Genomic DNA, 20,955 nt, shown 5'->3' on the forward strand with positions numbered 1-20,955 from the left:
ACACATTTAATTATTTAATTTTTGGAAACCCATGACAGTAGTTGTCAAACTAATCACTGTTTCATTAATAAAATAAAAAAAATAAATTTATTTTGTTAAAACTTGCAATATTTTAATTTATAATTTTATTAATTTTTCTTTATTTTGTTTATCAGAAATTTTCTCCATAACTATTTATCTCGATAGCTATTTAAGGTTATCTCGACAAAGTCCGGAGTTATTATAAATAGACCGCTCCGGATGCCAAAAATCGAACAAAATCTTGACAAAAATCAATAAAATTTTAACTATAAAATGGATCCATATAACGTTTTTTACATTTGTAGTGATCTTAAAGACTCAAAAAAGTGCACAAAACGTTATTGGGTCAAGTTTAAACTTACGAATTATTTGAGTTTAAAAACGCTTGAAACATGTTTTTTTAGACGTAAAATTACCCGCTGAACACGAAGCTAGTTTTTGCGATATTGATATTGAATTCAAATGTCTCTATTTTAAAACCAGGCATTTTCCGCCTATTTCTGGCGATGTTACCGTATGGTTACTACCTTTATAAAATGGTAGGAACAGCACCACCTATCATATTTTTTTAAACTTTTAAATTTTCAAGTAAACTTTTTCGGTTATGTTAGCATAGATTTTCGCTAAGTAAAACAAACTTTTATGAAAATTTTGATGTTGGGGCATTTATTATGAATAGAATGACAGTTCTAGTAACTTAGTTTAGTTCAATCTAGAAATAGTTTGATGTTTTTTGCAATTAAATTTATACGTAACCATATGGTTGCAATGCCTCTAAAGTACTTATTTTTTAAACAGATTATGAACTTATTTTTAATCAAGACAAGGTGTTTTTATATAAAAAAAAACAAACATGCCTGAAAAGCGGGATAAATTTCGTCTACCTCCTGAAAAAATATTTCATTCAGACTTATCTGACTATTTCGAAAGTGAAACAGATGAAAATGATCAAAATTTTATTTTTGCTAGAGTTTTGGTTTCAGAAATTGATTCAAAAAAGAGTTGTTTAGCAGATGAAACAGGAGAAGTTATATCTGAGACAGATTATCCAGAAGTAACAACAGAATCCTCATCGGAAGACGATTTTTTTTGAATAAACCTTAAATTTGTAACATTTCGTAAATAAGCAAAGTGACCATATGGTTACATTATCAAAGTACGTTTTCTAATAACAAACATCAATTACTAACACCTAAAATGCGATTCTAATGTTACTTGAATAATTCTTACAAACCTTTATAATCTTCTTTTTATTTAAACTGGTCCTGCCGCTTACAGGATTTTAAAAATAAGGCTAGAAGCATGCAAGATCTATAAAAAAAGATGTCGTAAATAATGCAACATGCAGCACAATAATAATAACAACACAATTACACAAATCTGACATAAGATGACCAACAATTCAAAATCAAAATTGACAACAAAAAGAAGACTTTAACTTGTTTTTGCTGCAAATGAAAATCTCAAAAAATTGCACACTTTGGTGTGTTGGTCCTTAAATCGAGACATAAATGTAAAACAGGACAAGACAATAAAAACCTAAACATGTCAGGATGGTTGGTCACCTTCTTAATGACAGTCTGCAACCTGCGGGTGTTCGAGCATCACTCCACTGACGACCCTATATAGCCATCTTACTCGCTCTTTAGTGTCTCTCACTCCAAGTTATGAGGCAATCTTCTAACTTTATAAATCTTGGACTCATACAGGGGTGAATATAAAGTATGATACCAAGCGGTTTTTTTTCGAATCATTCGCCTCTAGATAATAATACAGTAAAACTTCCCTTAACGGACACCTCTAGATAGCTGACACCTCTTGATAACGGACATTGTTGTAGGAACGTAACTAATAGACAGGAATGTAATGTAAAAAATTCTCTCTACAACGGATCATTTACCATAAATGTCATATAAATTTATCTTCTTCAACGGACAGACCGACAGAACGGTTTACTCTAAAACATGTATGTACTAAAATTTACTCTAAAGGAGCTGCCATTTGGTTGTCAACAATGCAACCAGCAGTGTACAGTAAAATGTTTTTGCTGCATTATCACCTACTTACCCACTTCAATAAGAAGTATTTTTTTTATAATATAAATGAGTACCTTTAGTTTTATCAGTAAATGTAAACTGTTTTATAAATGAACATTTATACAAGATTCAATAATTACATTAAAGAGTTGCAGAATACAGAATAACCCCAAGTAATGTACCTAGTTCTGTTTTGATATGTTATCTTTTCCAAATTTGAAAGCTTTTCGTGAAAAGTTACAAATAGAAAAAATGTATTATTTATCGAGATGTGTTACATGTTAAAATTAACACACGTATTTGTGTCTACATGATGCTGATTTGTCATTAGGGCGCGCGATTTAGCTTTCTTACCTGGGAATGAAGAGTTATTTTAATCCTACTCATTATTTACGCGCCGGATAGGATTAGTCTTTACCTAATGTTTAGAAAGTTTATTACCTGTTTCGGGAATATTTAAAGCTACCCAAATAACTATATTGTTGATCTGTCATATTAAGAGTGTGGATTATTTTTAATTTTTGTGGTAGATTATATAAATTGTTTGCCAAATTTACAAAATAATTGCATGTTAAAGACGAAAGAAAGTGGGTTTTCTAGTTTGTGAAAATTTGATTCAATTGTTCATTGATGCACTCACCACTCACTGTTGAATCAAACATTTTCAGGTAATTACAGGGAACAAAACTCAAAGTTAAGTGCCCAAAATATTGTCATAGTAAAGTTGCCGTAGCTTTTTAATGGGATTAGGAAATGTTGACCACGCGCGGTACTGAAATGTGGCCGTTTGTTATATTTCAAGTACCTCGCGCGCTACTGATGAGTAGGATACATTTGTGAAAAAATTAGTCGGTGTAGTTGCTTAGAACCTAATCGTAATGAGAAAAAATTTCAAATCAATCAATAGCATCAAACTTACATTTTTTCTCATTACGATTAGCTGCTGACTGTTTAAAAAATGATCAATCACCTAATTTAATTTTCAAACAAAATGTTTTCGAGCAAAACCGTAATATTGGAAAAACAAAATTGTGGTATTAGGAGCACAGCAGTGCAAAGAGTATCGTACGCTAGCTGATTAGACTGATTAGTGATTATCATTTGCGGACTGCTTCCAGTCCTTGCTAAAATCATTCTGGCGTAGGGGCCCTTGCTAATACATATACCACCCTCTAATATACAGTAATATACAAGGTGTTCTGTTTTTACTGTTACAAATTTAAACAGAAGATGGAATATTCAATTTTAAGACAAAAGTTTCCTATGAACATGTATTGAAAAATGCTACGCAAGGGAGCTACACTTCCTTAAAGGAGTGCGTCTTTTGATGGGTGTTTTTCCAATAATTCCAAAACCATTTTAGATAAAATTACAAAATTTGGTACAGGTGATAACCTTTATGGGTATACTTTAAAGAATTCAAAAATAAAATGTTGAAATTTTTAATCAGGGGCTTCTTAAACTGAGTGGGTTTAGGTTAAAAAGTACTTTAACTATTTTGACTATAGTTTCATGCCATTTTCGACAACAAAATTTTAAATTTCATAGTTTTTCATAAAAAAGGTGTTTTGCGTTTTTTCGATACAATTTACCGATATTGAGTATAATCAGTTTTAAAATCTATGTTACAAACCATAAACGGCTTAAAAATTAAAAATTAAATTTGTTTTACTGTTTAAGACACCCTTGATAAAAAAATGACATTTATTGTATATTGGAAAAAACCTCTTAAAAAACGCATTCCTTTTAGGAGGTGTAACTCCCTTACATAGTTATTTTGTTAATTTTGATTAAAAATACCGAACGTTTATTAGGTATTTTTATTGTGCAAAGATTAATTAAATATTTAATACTGAACAAAATAAAATATTGTAATGAAAAAAAAATTGTAATGACGGAATCTTAAGTCGCTAACGATTTTTTTTTGATTTACTAAAATAAATCACAAACTTACAGGAAAAGCTATTTTGATAATACACGCAAGTTTAACATCGGTAGAGGATTCTAAGAAATCCAATTTATATCCGACAAAGATTTGTATGTGCTTTGTATAATCCAACAAGATCAGCTTTGCGAAAGTTGAAGGAGGACACGGATATGATCAAATAAAAATTACGTATCACAAAAAAATATTTAAAACAATTAAGATAATGGTTGCAGAGTATCTAAATGCAATTAAATTTTAATTTGTGATTAATGTGACTTTAATCAAAGCAAGGTAAATAAAGCTTAATTTAAATTAGTTTAATCTTTAATAAGATTCTAATTTTCTTTCTGTAAATTGGATGAAGATTTTTTAAATTTATTCGTTTATTATAAAATTTGTAACTAGAAGGTTTATATCTACAGGGTGTTCCGTCTAAACCCCACTTTAGAAGTATTGGGAGTTGGAATAATTGTATTTATTTGAAAATTGGTACATAGCCATAAACCAATAAGTCCTCCTAAATTAAAATATTTTCAAGATGGCGGCACTTCCGGTTATACCGGAAGTCGGTCTCAACTTTCTTATTTTAAATGGAGAGGTATATTTTTTACTGCGTTTTTGGATTAATCGGGTTATTTTAAGGGAGTTTTTATCAGCTTTCCCTATACCTAAATTTAGCCGTTTTTGAAATATTTGGAGTCTTTCAAAAATTTTTGGATTTGCACCTTCCACTTTAAAAACCGGTAACTCTGCCATTTTTTAAGATTTTAAATTCGTTTTTTTGGCGTTTGAAAGAGAAAGCTTTGATTCTTTTTCTGGTGTTTTCAAATTTTGAAAAAAAATAACATATCCCAAAATTTTAAGGTTACTTTTGTAATAATTCAAATACTCATAACTCAATTTTTTCAAATGAAATACCCCAATTTTTATTTTACTAAATAGAAGAGAATTTAATTGTGCATTGATCTGTATTAACATTCCCTATACCTAAATTTAATAATTTTCAAGTTATGGATTTTTTTTTAATACTACAGAAAATTTATTACTAGCCATATCCGTTTTCACATAGTTTGCTATGGAAATCAAAAATGTCAAAATTGTTTCTCAGTAAACGTCGACAGTGACTTATTATTTGCCAAATAGTGCCAAAATATGGAGAATCAAAGTTATGCAAACTTAATTATTATTGATAGGTTCTACCATGCGATCATTATTTAAAGCTAACAAGTGAAAAAATTATTTTTGTTTAATGAACGACATAATTTTGTTACACTTTCCGTAAATACAAAATAAATTAATTAAATCTAAGTTTGAGTTGCTTTGACTCTCCATATTTTGGCACTATTTGTCAAATAATAAGTCACTGTCGACATTTATTGAGAAACAATTTTGACATTTTTTATTTCCATAGCAAACTATACGAATGTGGCTAATAACTGATTTTTGGCCGTCTCAACATAAAGTCACCATAACTTACAAATTATTAAAGTTAGGTATAGGGAATGTTAATACAGATCGATGCAGAATTAAATTCTCCTCCATTTAGTAAAATAAAAATTGGAGTATTTTATTTGAAAAAATTGAGTTGTGGGTATTTGAATTATTACAAAAGTAACCTTAAAATTTTATGGTTTGTTAATTTTTTTCCAAAATTTGAAAACACCGAAAGAAAGATCTAAACTTTCTCTTTCAAACGCCAAAAAAACGAATTTAAAATCTTAAAAAATAGCAGAGTTACCGATTTTTAAAGTGGAAGGTGCAAATCCAAAAATTTTTGAAAAACTCCAAATATTTAAAAAATGGCTAAATTTAGGTATAGGGAAAGCTGATGAAAACTCCCTTAAAATAACCCGGTTAATCCAAAAACGCAGTTAACAATATATCTTTCCATTTAAAATAACAAATTGAGTCCGACTTCCGGTATAACCGGAAGTTTCGCCATCTTGAAAATATTTTCATTTAGGAGGACTTAATGGTTTATGGCTATGTACCAATTTTTAAATAAATACGATTATTCCAACTCCCAATACTTCTAAAGTGGGATTTAGACGGAACACCCTGTATAACTCTATAATAAGCAACTACAAAGTGATTCTGAAATAAGGACAATAATTTTAGACAGTGATAAATTTCCTAAAGATCAACAAAATTGTTTTTGCGCAATTGATCTCTATTTGATTGTTTACCACGTCTGTTTTCAAGGCAGTAAGTTGGATTTACTCGTTGGTATTCCAAACTCGTCGGTAAGTATTTTGTTTATTGTTGCTAAGTCGGTAAGCATTCAAAAATGTTCTAGAACGGCAAAATACTTTGTCGTTTTGAAACATTTTTTAAATGTATTTTATTAAAAAAAAAATTACAAAAATCAATCACGCAAAAAATGTCAGAAGCATCACGAATGTTAAGGACTTACCGTTCTTAATGCTTAATATGTATACTGTTGTACCATTATTTTGAAATGAATATTTTTTTTTGAGGCATAACCTTTTATATACTATTTTTTGATTCATGTTTTTAGGAAACTTTTGTTTTAAAATTAAATATTCAACGAGTACCTGTTTAAATTTCTAACAATAAAAACCGAACACTAGACATAATATCTTTCGTGAATATTGGTCTAAAATGTGTTTGTACAATAAAAATTTAATTGTTTTTCCTGGTCCTTATAGAGATGCTAGTTTGGTCAGTTCGATGACTCATGACATGACTAGAGGATCAGGTATTTCCATTAATAAGGATTTTCAAAACAGACACAATAAAGCGATTTAAACTTTCCAAACAAAAACAACCCCAATTCTAGGAAAAGTAGGTAAATTTCGTTAGTGACATGGCCATGGAGACATACTTAATCACCAACAAAATGACAACACGTCGAGGGCGGATCTAGAAGTTTCAACTGGGGGGGGTGGGGGTTCTGGGGATTAATCAAATTAAAAACTTTTTTATATAAACAATAAAATATAATGATAATAAAAAATATATAAACAAATTTGTAGTTGTAAACTTTTTTAATAAAACAACAAAACTAAAAAAAATATTCAAAAACAACAAATAAATGATAACTTTGATTAAAAACACCAAATCAGTCTTTCTACCAGAGTGGGCTGTTGACCAAATAAGGTATCAAAGATGTTTGGAAAATAAATGGTGGTCATACATTTGCAAAGTTAACGTGGATATTTTAGATATCGCATTGTTCGGCGAAGCTTAAGGGTTGTGGAGCAAATAACAGTCGCTGTTGTACTATTATAAAAACTCGATTTATTATAAAAATAATTTGATTATATACAATTTCCAACTTAAACTAAAACAGTAAATCTAAAACATTGGCTACCTTAATGATGAATTACCAATTTACTTTATAAAACTATATCGATGATTGTTTGTTTGTCGCTGGCATAATGACCCAATTAAGACATTCCGCTGATCGTTGCTAATCGCGCGTAAGTGTCTGTTCGGGTCGGTGCACTATTGCGACAAACTTGTCGAAATGTTAAATTTTATAAAAAAAATGAAAATTGTTCGTTTGAACACGCATGGTTTGAAAAATCGAATTATGAATCCACGATAGCTTTGCTTCGATAATTTTATTTGTCACAACCATGTCAAAACTGACAGTAGCAAAATTTCAAAATGCATTCGAACGATGAGAAAACAGATCTGATTTTCATTTATGACGAATTTGGGAAAAATACTTCTTTTGTAAAGACAATGTTTCCTGTATAGAAAAGCTCCAAAAAGGCTTGAAAGCGTTTTCCAATGGTAGATAGACAATAACCTTAAAAATTGTGTTTCCAGTCTTGTCAATTTCCTTGTGTCAGTCACGCGATAACTATGTTTTATTAATTTTGAAATTCATAATCAAAATCATTTTTCAATATTTACTTATGTAGTTGGATAATTTTCGATTAAAATAAGGTTTGCATGTGTTAGATCACAGAACTCAGAAAAAATGCTCTTCTTAAAAATATTGAATTTGACCAGTCTTGACATAAAAAAAATCAAGTATATCCAGAACAAATGGAGATAAACATTTGAGGCCATGGAATTTAAATACTTTTAGGCATATACCAAATTTCAATAAGTTTTGATAAATAGTTTTTATAATATTTAACTGTATCCATACTTTTCGACTCTGTATAATAGTACATGGTTGTGCACTTTATTAGATTTAAATATACTTAATATCTTCTGATTTATACATCATCAAAACTGTCTGAGAATTAGATGAAAATGTAAATTCTGTTCACAGCATGTTGGGAACAAATTGACAATTTAGGATTTTAAGAACCTACCTGCATTTCTTAGTAGGTATTCAAAAAGCAATTACTTTGCAACCTCCGAGTAATTTCACTCGGAATTCCTGTGGTATTATTCGTTTTGTGTCTAAACAGTAATTATTTAATTGCTTGAGATTATGAAAATTTTTATTTATAAATCAATGTTAATACCTAAGACTTTCTACCTAGTTTTCTTTACTGTGCAAAAATTAAAATTAGTATTAAAATAAATACTAATCATTTATCATTTTATACTGAACAAAATTGAGTTGTTTACTGAAACGCATTGTTACTACTATTTTTATAGTTTACACCACTATAGTTTGCTTCACAATTTTTGCAGCAAGAGTTTGTGTGAAACAAATGAGAATGGAACTGGAGTTAGAGGACGTTGCATATTGTGGTGTATAGTGGATTGCGTTTGCATTAAAATGCACGTGTTCAAGCTATTCGAGTTAAAGGTCAGAGAATCCTAGAAGGATATTTATAGGCAGAGCCAATGCGTACACCCAAAATTGACCGGTGGGGAAAGGGAGAGGCAATCTACGGGCGGAGCAGATAACTCGAAAATCATAGGCGGCGAATGCAAAACTTATAAAAGGTGTTTATTTAAATTTGGCGTCATAGRTGGCGGTGACATGAGTGTGTTGTGAACGGACCACAATTTTAATACGCCCGGCAATGTGTCAAATGTCAGATTAATAACTTTCAATAGAATAGTTCGTTCACAATCGAACTTTCATGCATAGCTTTGACGCCAAATTTAAAAAAACACCGTTTATATTAAAGTATGGAACTGTTTCAGAAATTATCATATTAAAACAAAGATTAAATTCATAACAATAAAAAACACATAAAACATAAATAAAATTAAACAAAAATATTCTTTGGTATTCTTTGGAACAAAAAAAAATTAATCTCAATTAAATGATGACAAATTAATTATTGTCGGAACGAGACGATGGACCGGCTTCGTATAAAGGACGTATGCCTTCTAAATCATTCTCCGAGCTTTCCTCATCCGAAGATGATGAAAATTCAAAATCGTCACTCTCTGAGTCTTCTCATAATTGAATTATAATTTCATCTACTCTTTCTTCAATTAGTCTGTCTTTCTCCCAATATGCTTCTTCTATTTTTCTTACATGTCCAACATAGCTCTCCACTGTAATAGACGCAATGGCTTCATAGGTTAAGTCTATCAAATTTTTAATTCCCAAATCCTCTGTAGTATTGCGATCACGAATATACCGCTTCACATCGGCCCAAGCAAGCTCTATTGGATTGAGTTCGCACACATAAGGAGGAAGGCGAATGGGTATATGTCCATTTTGTCGAATAAGCTCGTCAATTTTATATTCTTTTTCTTTTGGTTGACTTGCTAAATGTTTACTAATTATATCCAACAAGTCCATTTTTCTTTGGGATGGGTCAAAAGGTATATTGTTTTTAATTAACCATTCAATCATAGTTTTTTTCGTTGAATATTTTTTAGGAACTTTATTTATTTGCTCCGAATGATATGGAGCATTATCCAAAACACATATAACACATCCATGGGGAATATTGGGAAATAGATGTTCTTTTAGCCATTTCTCAAAGTTTTCTTTATTCATCTGGCCGTGATAGTCTCCAGTGGTTGATCCCGCTTTGAACACTAATTGAGCCTTTTGTACGAATCCTTGAATTGAACTACTATTAAACGTCCTGAAGAACGAATACCTCCTTTAACACCAAACACATCTTTGCTTTGCCAGCACTTTTTGACTGTCATGTCATTGTCAACCCAAGTTTCATCCAAATATATGATAAGTTTGTTCTCAGCCTGATAACGCCTTATTGCCGTAATATATTTTGACCTCCAATGCATGATTTCGGGTCTTTCCATTAAAATTTTTCTTTTATTTTGGCACTTTCTCCAAAAAAATCCTTTTAGGCGTAATAATTTATTTAAGGTAACTTTACAGAATGGGAAATCAATTTTCGTGCGTATAGCCGCCAAAAGTCTTGCACATGTTGGTACAATTTTTTTATTTAAATAAAAATCTTCAATTTCCCTTCTGATTATTTGAAAATCAAAGTCATCAATTTTGTCTGTTATTGTAGGTCGTGATCTTTTTTTTTCCGGGCGATSTTAGGGTCTCTTCAGGATTTTCAGATTTTCTTTTCCTATCTTCGTTTTTAATTCTTTTTACTGTCGCTTCTGACATGCCAGTATAAGCTGAAACTCTTTTTGGTTTGGCAGCTAAAGGCAAAAGTAGTGCATTGTTGGATGCTTCTAATTCGCACATATTAATAACATTTGCAATTATTTCTCGCGCGCCACTGCGAATAGTTTTTRCKTTTTTGCTAAACATTTTCTTGTAGTATTCTTTCAAATAATGCACGTGACCATCTCAACCTATAGGCAAATACTGACCACGCCACTGCATTGTACATGCAATACAAAAAACCGATAGTAAACAGTCAGACGTGCTCCAGTTGTKCATGTTAAAAGTAATAAATCTGTCGCGATGCGATGTGTATTAAGGATTTGGGTTACTGAGTGACACGTACTATAGCGTTGCGGTAGATTAATATGATACAACTTACTTAAAAGGTGGACTAACATTATCGCAGCGTTTTGTTAGGATAGGGGCACGCGTTTTACATTTTCTACATTCTTTAGACCGCTCTTCTTTTAATTTTCGGACGTTTAGTAGATTGTTTGCGCACGATTATACACAGAAAATAAAGGCAGATAGAAGATGACGCAATTTAGATGCTTCAACGGTGACAATCGTGGCGCGAATTTTGAAATTTTTCGAAGGAAGTAGTTTTTACAGACATTTGAAAACTCCAATTGTCGGATAAATTATGCGGGGGATAAATAAATATGGAAAGATACATTACTGATGCAATTGGAACCATAATAACTAGCAGTAGTAATTTTTATTCTAGGTGAATAAAAAGCATGGAACTAGGCGTTTTTTTGTAAACTAACCACTTTGCGAAAAAAATAATTAGTGTAGAGTAAAGTACAATTCAATTGTGACTATTTATCAAGAATAACATTTTTCGAAATTTCTTTTGGTTGTCAAGTTTTGTAATTTTTTTTAAATAGCAACTCACCATGATAAAAATGAACTCTAATTAAATAAAATTGTTTTTTAGCCAGTATTTTTTTTAAATAAATAATTAAAGTTGCGTTACTTTGGGGTGGTTTTGAATAGTCTAAAAATCGAAGAAAATGAGTTCTAATTAGATTTTTTTATTCATTCGGAAACCTCAAAGCACCTGCACAAAAAACCGGGTTCTCCAAGGACCAAATGCATGAAATGACCTCTTCGGTTAAGTTCGAAAAATCTTTGTGATGAGCTCGGAACGCAACATTAACAATTTAGATAATAGATAATAAAAACAATTTTATTTAATTGGAGTACATTTTTTGATCATAATCTTCAATTAAAAAAATTATCATGGTGTGTTGCCTTAAAAAAAAAATATTTTTTTCCATAACTTGAAAACTAAAAGAAATTTCGAAAAATGTTATTCTTGATAAATGGTCACATTTTAATTGTCCTTTACGCTACACTAATTTTTTCTGTGAAGTGGTTAGTTTATGAAAAAAATGCTTGGTTTCATACTTTTTATTCACCCGGTATGTATGTACATATCAGACGGTTATAAATATTCGCATTGTTTATAACAATTATTATTAATAAAAAACTATTTTGAAAAACTTTAATTCTTTAAGACTTAAAAAAAATTAATATTATTTAATCACCAATAAAGCTATGTTATTTACAAACCAGTGTTATTAGTTTCTGATTGTCTCTCAATGGCTTTTAACTGTTGAATTAATTATTAATTTAATTAATTAATTTAATTTATTATTAAATGAACATCTAATATTATTTGAAGTTATGTTGATATTTATGTAGTCAAAGAAGTGGCGTAGAGAAATGTCAAAAACTTTATTGAGAAATAAAAATTTATATATAACCCAGAACCATTCTGTGATAAAAAGAGAATTGCAGAGTTGCATTCATTGATTTAGACATTAAATATAAAAAAATCATACGATAAAAAGAACAAAAAGTAATGAATGAATTTATTTATTAAAAATATAAACATATTAACATATTGTTGTATCATAGCATTGACATCTTACTATAGACTGCGTTTGAGCTCAAAATTTTGATGTCAACATGGGTAGGCAACACATTAAACACAATGGTAGCAACTAATGGGTCTAATGAGAAAAAAATGGGTTTTTTGGTTTGCTAATCTCCATGTGTAGTGTTGGGAATTTATTTAATGATGTTAAAAACAACAAATATTCAAATTAAGTACATTTTTATCTACAAATTCAAAGTCAGGACCACATCAATTTTTTTTTCCGATACGATCCAGAGGAGGATTCGATAATAATCCTACTACCGCCTAATTTAAATGGGCTTACAAAAAGTTTTTGTTGCACGCAGTTTATTATAATGTCATTATCACACGGTATTCTTGTTTATGCAGGGTGCGCCAGAACTCGCGCCCCAGAGATAAATTTTAAGTAAGGTAAGATACCAGGAACATGAAAAAAATGTTTAAAAAATTCCATCTGTCATTTGACATTTATTTTTTGACAGTTGACATTTTTATATAATCTTGTATATGTTTTTTTTTACAATTATTTAGTAAAGGAACAAAAATTTTGCCAATAAAAGCCACAAATAACATTGAACAGAGTTATAATTTAAGATACAGCTTTCTTGTTTCCTCTTTTAATAGCCTATAGCAAAAAAACTTGGAAAATAATTTCCAGGTCCAACAGAAATAAATAGAGTCAAAGTGCAAACTTTAAACCGTCATAACTTCTAAATTTTTATAGATAAATTTTTTTAAACATTTTTGCCATGTTCCTGGTATCTTACCTTATTTTTCTCTGGGGCGCCAGTTCTGGCGCACTCTGTATAATGAATTAATTGTAATACTACCTTACAATCAAAGTAATTCACTTGATGTAAACAAATTCAACTATTGTAGATATTTTATTAAAACTAATTTTCCCATTGTATTTCATACAAGTTCCAATGCATTCTGCCACTTGCGAATGGATTGCGAATTGGTGGTTGCATAACCATGTTGACAACAGCGTTTACACGCGTAAGTATTGGCAAAGCGCAATCCATTAGTAGGATGTCATCATAGTTGTTAATAATTATAATAAACATTTTTTAGCAATGTTTGGTTTCCGTACCTAGATTCAATATCCTTCTACGATTCACTGACCTTTACCTATTGCAACGAAACATGGACTGCAAGGCGCAAGTCACATCACCACATCAGATTCTACGTCATCAATCATCAGTTATTCAGTTGTTCCTTGACTTCTGTGCGTGTTGGTGTTTGTGGAGTGTAATTGTGTTTTGTGGTAGTTTTCAAACTGGAAAATTATAAACATGGATCACCATTGATGGAATTCTACCCAGTTTAGACGTCATTGCAACACGAAGCTTTAATCGGTAAGTTTTTTTGTTTATTGTAGATTTTTTGCGTTTAATATCAACATGTGCGCCGTTCGGTATTGTGATGTTGAAAAATTACAAAACTGTAGAATACCTGAATTTTGGGCACTTGCGTTTTCAAAAAGAAAAAAACACTGAAAAATAATTACAATTTTTAGAACAACTTTGAGATAGTTAGGTTAGGTCCACAATTATTCGCCGGTCGCTCCAGTGACCTCGGGTATTTAATCCAGTAGTGCACTTAAGATGTGTGCGTTTAAATGGGACTAGAGATGCGGTTTCCATATGTAAAAAAATTAACTAAATCTTAACGTCATGTAGGTATTTATTCTGTTTCGACTGTAGCTTTATGTAGTGAACTTAAATGTACCGGGTGGGGCATCGGTTACGCGAACTTGATAAATCGCGACTTCAAATTAATTAAAACTATAATAATTTGAGATTTTTTCTCATTTTTTGGATAATAAATGAGTTCGTAACAGTTTTATGTGTTTTATGAATACTTTCTGTTAATTTACCTATAAAGTTGTTACACTAAATGAATCTGTACCTGTCAGCGCATCAAACTTTGATATCACAATTTCAAATTTTGACTTGGTTAACCAAATAATCGCTTTTTTTATTGAAACATAAACCAGACCCGTGATTTATGACAAAATGGTATAATTTGCCAACAAAAGAATCATTTACTGGTAGCCGACCGCTTTAGAGGGTCTTTTTGTTGTAAACCTTGGAATCTTACCCTAATTGCAGTTCACCATTGTCACCACGATGGCACAAGTAGCAGGTCATAAATAAAAATGATTTTCAAAGTTAAGATAGAAAATTGCGTTTAATTCAAAATCTAATTGGTATTTTTTTCTGATTTTGTAAACAATTGTAGGAAGTGAATCTGCGTAGGTCAGTATAAAAATTAGAATTAAATTTTTTGGGAGAAAATTATTTTTAATTTTTTTTTGGCTTTATTTGTGAATGAAAAATTACCAAAAAATTAGAGAATGTACCTTGCCCAGGTCAGTGTGAAAAAATTCAACAATTTTATTTAATTAGAAGTGGGGATTTTCTTTTTGGGCGTAACGGATACCCCACTCGGTATGTACGTTAAATAAAAAATACACGGTTTAATTTGATAAGTAGGAACTTGTAAGGGTAAAGAGCTGAAAAAGTTCTCATCAATGCAATGGAAGAATTAAAACAATATTGCAAAATGAAAGTGTTTTTTTAATTCATAACATTTTGTTATTTTGTCTAAATAATAATAGTCCAATTGCGAACGGCACTACTTATTTCATGTCTTTTTAACTTAGAATTAAAACGAAAACGAAACGAATTGATATTAATGCCTAGTGAATGACGATAAATTACTGTTTGGACTGATTAAAAAAAATGTTTTGCTTGCAGACTTGAAAGGAACAATAATTCCAGGAAAGCTGTTTACTAGATAAAGGAAATCGCCAAATTAACAGATTTTATACTTACTTGGAATAAAACCGGGCCTGAAAGATGAATTTCTAGGAATCAGCATTAAACATTATTCACAAAATAAAAGGCAGTCAATTTTATATTAAAAAAAAGTTGTTTGAAATATAAAACAAAAACAATTCCAATATCAATTATAACAATGGTAAATATGTATACTCCTAAGACAATAATGATTAAAAAATTAAAGATTTGTAAATTGTGTAGGTGTACGTGCACCCAACTGCAATATTTCTTAAAAACGCGCCTGTAAATCATAGCCAATAGAGCTGCACACATGTACGGAAAGCTGCGGGTAATGCCGACTAAAGACTATAGCCCTTTAAATGAGTAGTGCACTTTCATCCTCCTCTAATTTTCGTCTCGAGTGAGGCTTCTGTTATAGTATTAATATTTTGTGCCCAAGTTATATAAATCGGTTTGTCTGTAACTTTGCACCAATTAGTCATCTAAGCCGTTAGTGTTGGCAAAGAAATTGTTTTATTAATCGAATTTGGAATAATAAATGAAACATAATATAAATTTTGATTGGTTCTTAAATAGTAGGCTTTAGAAAGCGTTTTTCTGATTAATATTTGAGTGATTAAATTGTTTAATCAGGGAATGAACCCGAACTTTGGTAGATTGTATTACATTCAATTAGTAAATCAGGCCTTAGGACTTATGGGGCCTTTAAATCCCTTAGCGAGACTTTGTGATTATTGTATATGTATTTCTCTCATTTTCACTTCTACAACTTCTTCAGTGTTATTTGTCGAAGTTGAGGCAGTCAGTGTCCACATCTTTATTTATTTCAATCTGACGAGCGTTTCTCTATCATCGTGGGAGGTTTGGACGACTTCAATATCAAAAAAATGTTGTTGGCCTACCTAACTCAAAAGGCTTTGTTCTTGCTTTACAAATTAACTTGTCGCACTCGTCTGGTAGTTTAACTCGTCCTGTTTTTCGCTTTTTCTTTTCTATAAGAGCAAAATTCCGATCATTGGGCAAGTATGAATGCCCGGGACATTCATCGCTCAGCAATATCAGGGATCAGCATGCACTATCATGGGTATTAAAATAATGTAGTAACATTTTACTTCATTGCTACCCTATTGTAAACTGACCATTTCCTAAATTGTGTATACCAAAAACATGGTACTAAAGCTGGCGAGCGTAAAATACTGGCATGTGGGATAGAGGAAGATTTTGCATGTAATCGAACGAGAAACATTCAACTTCTACTCTTTGTTTTTTTTTTTTTTGGAGTTTAAAGAATGCTTCCGCCTTCTTTAGATGCATTTTTTTTTAAATCTGAATTAAGGGTCTGTTTTCTTGTGTTATATTCTGGTCATTGAGTCTTTGAGTGAAATTGAAATTGGTGTTGAATTCATTTTTGAAAACACTCCAATATATTTTGTAAGGAATATTGAGTCTGTACTGCAGACCGTACAAATAATGCATGTCTTTTACTGTCAAATTCAGGAAGATAGGTCTGTTCAGGATTTTTTTATACGACCAATATATTCATCGTAATTCTAAAATTAAGATTCATAATAAATTATTTAAATTTGTGATAATCACGAGAATCTTAATTTTGAAATTACGGCTTTCTTATTGGTTCTAAGAAAAAAATATAAGAGTCATTTTTTTAGAAAATTACATACAACTTTCATTTGAATTTTTTTATACGACCAATATTTTCGCCGTAATATCAATAATTTGACACCATTAATTATGAATTGTTATTTTGAAATTTCGGCAAAAATTCTGGCCCTAGTAATTAAGAATGCAAGGGGTAATTGGGAACGTGCCAGGAGCATATAAGTAAATTGACAGACGTCTCTATAAATAATGCAGCACTATCTTTGTGATTCAAACAAAATAACGCAGAAACATCTGCATTCATTTTGTTTGTAATTATTGTGACAAGTTCTCGTTTTATTCCAAACGAGAAAATTAGTTTGGGTATATTTTCTAAAGTAATTACGGTAATATTGTAAAAAATTCGATTAACATTTCGAATTTGCGTATTAGTCACGGCTTGTCAAGATGTATATAAAAGGTCACATAGCGACTTATAAGTACGATAATCCGTGTTTTAGATTTGGGGGTAGAAAAAATTAACTTCGACTTATTGAAAAAATATTTCACTCACCTGCGAGCGGTTTTATTGTTGCACTGTGGAACACAACACCGTTTCATAATGAATATGTGGCTTCTTAACCAAAAATTAAACAACAGTCTGTTAATTCTAGTAACGCAGCTAAAATCGAAATGACTGCTTCCCAGTTTCAAGTTTAACATGTCAACATCAAGTGCACCAACCAAAGTATGTTAGTGACTTAGAAGTTACTAGAAATATTTAGTTGGTTGAAATCTAGCGCCATCTATATTCATTGTAATAAACTACAATAAAAAAATTACAGTTCCTAACCCCTGCGTTTCAGTATGTGATGCGAATTGTAACTGCGCAATCCATTTCTGCACATGTGCATAGAGTGAATTCAGAAGTAGGACTTCGAAATTTTGTTCTAAAATCAGGGTCAGTCTCAAGAAATTTGATAAAAAAAATTATGTGTAAAAAAATTAGAACTTATTCACGACTTATGGTAATAAGTTATAACTGAAATTCTTTTTTTGATAATTGAATAAAATAATTTTGGAAAGTGTTTTTCTCAAAAGTGGGCCTCGTTCTCTCTCTGTTTCTTTGGCACATGGTAAAATCTAATTTAGACGTAGCAAATGACTGCTGCTTTTATATGCCTCATAACATGACTCTCTTCGAAAACAGAACAATGGGGAACATGATCATTTAATATTTTAAAATATTTGTTTTCAGCAAATATTTTCATTGCGACAATGTGGCAAAATGTGTCGTAAAACTTTTGTCATTATTAGGCAATTTATAATCTGACACCAAATTATCAGAAGGCCTAATCAATCCCCCACGATGCATTGTTACAAGTAATTTGCCGCTTCATCATTTTTGTAACCCACCACGTTCTGCGTTAAGTCTGTTAATAAATGTGGTAAGTTGGGAACAGCATATTCGTGATCTCGTATCTCTATATCTGACGTATCTACATTATATTTTCTTGTAAAAGATATGTTGTCGAATTTAATAGATCAAACAAATTGTTGATTGTCCGTAAAAATTTTATGGTCCCTTGAGAATTTTAGAGTTAGGAACTCCCATCTTCTTTAAAAACTCGATTACATCAGCTACACTTTTGTTTAATGTTTGGACTGCCAATTTAACCTAAAAATACAAACAGCAATGTTTTAACTATTTCGAAGCAGTCTAACACCACAAACCTTTATTTTCTGCCGTTACCACTCGACGTGTGTTTTTGAAAGCTTGTTGCCAAAATGGAGGCCTTCATCTTCTTGTAATTCAAATAACCTTGTAATTAAATTTCAGTCGATTTTGTGTCCTTCATTGTCAACTAATATTTTCAATGTGGCCCAACAATTTCATAATAATTCAGGTTGGTTTGTCGCTGGATGTTCAAAAAACGTTTGCAGTTCTGTCATTGTTACTTTTCCACCTAGAGCTCCCATTATTGCAAAATTTGCTGATGGAACGTCACATGTTATTGATATACAGTATTCACGCTGGTGTTGCCGCTAAGCCATAAACCGTACCCTTTGTAAATCTTCATAATCACCTTCAAACCGAATGTTCGTGCCTGTTTCTTTTGTTGTGAAAATCGAGGGTTTTCGATACCTACTCAATATGTCTGTCCTTGTTTTTCCATGTCACTGTATGTTGTCGGAGTAAGAGGAAGATAGGGACGTAAAACTTTCAAATGAGAAACAGAATTCCGGATCAGTGGAAACAAAAATGTAAAGACTCAAATTTTAAAATTTATTTAAAATAATTTAACAAATAAAATCGTTTTATAAAATGAAATAATAAAAATACGATACATGGACCTACTATCCTACGGCTAATAATAATTATATATGAGAATATTTTTTGCATGAAGAAGTGTCGTCACCCAACCCAAATCGAAGGCGAAATGTTTTTGGTGCACTGGTACTTGTCACCCTCGGCTTCGTTATATTACTTAGCGGCAACACTTACGTGAATACAGAATAGTAGTAACCCCTACGTTAGATCTCCCCAATGGTGAACCATAATACGTCATCGGGTTGAGGTCCGGTGACTTGGCTGGCAATCTTAGAACAGTAATCGATGGATGCTCCAAAAACTAATCTGACACGATTCTAGCTGTGTGTATTGGGCTATTATCGTATATGAAAACAGTGTTGCCAGATGAAATTTTTTCCCAGCGGTAGAAGTTTACTCAAAATAGCGGTAGATATCAGCAACTTAGCGGGAAATCAGGGAGATTGAATTAATACACGTCTATGAATTATTGTTTGAAAATTTCCGTTTAGGATTGTAGATTCGGATTTTAAGAAAATACAACAATCAACACGAAAAACACTTTATTAAAAAAAAGATAATTTATTTTAGGTAAATGAACTTGTATACAATTAGCAAAAATKTATAACTACAATTAACAACACAGTTAACCTATTGAATATGAATAACATAATATCTGTAAATTATAAAGGTAAATGAATATAGGTGAATATAAGTTAATTTTGTTTATAAATATCTTTTGTCATTAATCGACGTAAATCACTATTTGGTTTAAAATTAAAACAAGTACCTGTTATGAGGCGTTTGCTGTGTAACAATCCTATAATGGTGTCTGTACCTAGCCTATTTCTTTGTTTGGTTTTAAGTAAATTAAGTGTCGAAAACACTCGCTCTACATTGGCGCTTGAGTGCGGTAAAATAAGTAAATTAAAGACAAAATCAGTTAAATTGTTAAACATAAATTGTTAAATTGTTAAACATAAGTCTATTATCACCATATTTTATGTTTGCAATCTCGGACCAAAATTCAAAAATATTGTCGGTTTTCGGTACCGATTCTAAATTTTTTAAATACCGCCACTCATTGTCTGTAACTTATCAACAGTCACCAGGTTTGGCCACTTTGATGCAATTTTAGCTATGCTATTAATTGTTTTTTGTCGGACAAACTGGGGATTAAAAAATTTAAATCCTTCAGCAAATTATTTTTTAGAGGAAATCGCTCTAAAATTGGCTAATGCCTTCTATGTAAAAAGAAAGGCAGTTTGTTTTAAAAATATTCAATTCAGACTCATTTAAAGTGGTTATGTTTACTGCAGCCCCAAAGTACATTTCTGCTAAAGGTAACATATTTCTTGGATTTCTGTAATCAATATCATAAACTTCATTATTTTGTAAAATGTTCGGTTTTACAAAGTAGTCCAAAAATGTTTTAACAACTGTTGTGACTGATGAATAAATATTACTAATTTGGGGATTTTCAYACTGCATCTGTCTATTTAAATTAACGAATAAAGGCAATGCAAAATGTAGGAATTGCAAATACAGTTTATAAGCAGAATTTTTTAGATGTTGTAAAATACTATGCGCCTGATCGTCATTGGGGTTATTGTAGCACATYTCTGTAAAAAACAGGACAAGAGCATTATATTGTTCCAATATTCTTTCAACTACACTCAGTAATGATAACCACCGTGTCTGTGCAGGATGTAATATTTTATGAGCTTTTACATTGCAAAAATCTTGAAATGCTTTAAATTCAGAAATTCGTTTGGGACTGTTCGCAAAATAATTATGAATATCTCTTGTAACCGTTTCTATAAAGTGGGGAAGTTTA

General features: G+C 31.0%; 1 pseudogene; it reads right to left on the minus strand.

The window, feature by feature from the left end:
• Nucleotides 1-6,829: 6,829 nt before the first annotated feature.
• The window catches only part of LOC123011634, a 16,752-nt pseudogene continuing 2,626 nt past the window's right edge, over nt 6,830-20,955 (minus strand).

Source organism: Tribolium madens, unplaced genomic scaffold, assembly GCF_015345945.1.
Source record: "Tribolium madens isolate multiple individuals breed KSU strain unplaced genomic scaffold, Tmad_KSU_1.1 Scaffold_19;HRSCAF=116;Tcas5.2_LG9, whole genome shotgun sequence".
Classification (NCBI taxonomy): Eukaryota; Metazoa; Arthropoda; class Insecta; order Coleoptera; family Tenebrionidae; genus Tribolium; species Tribolium madens.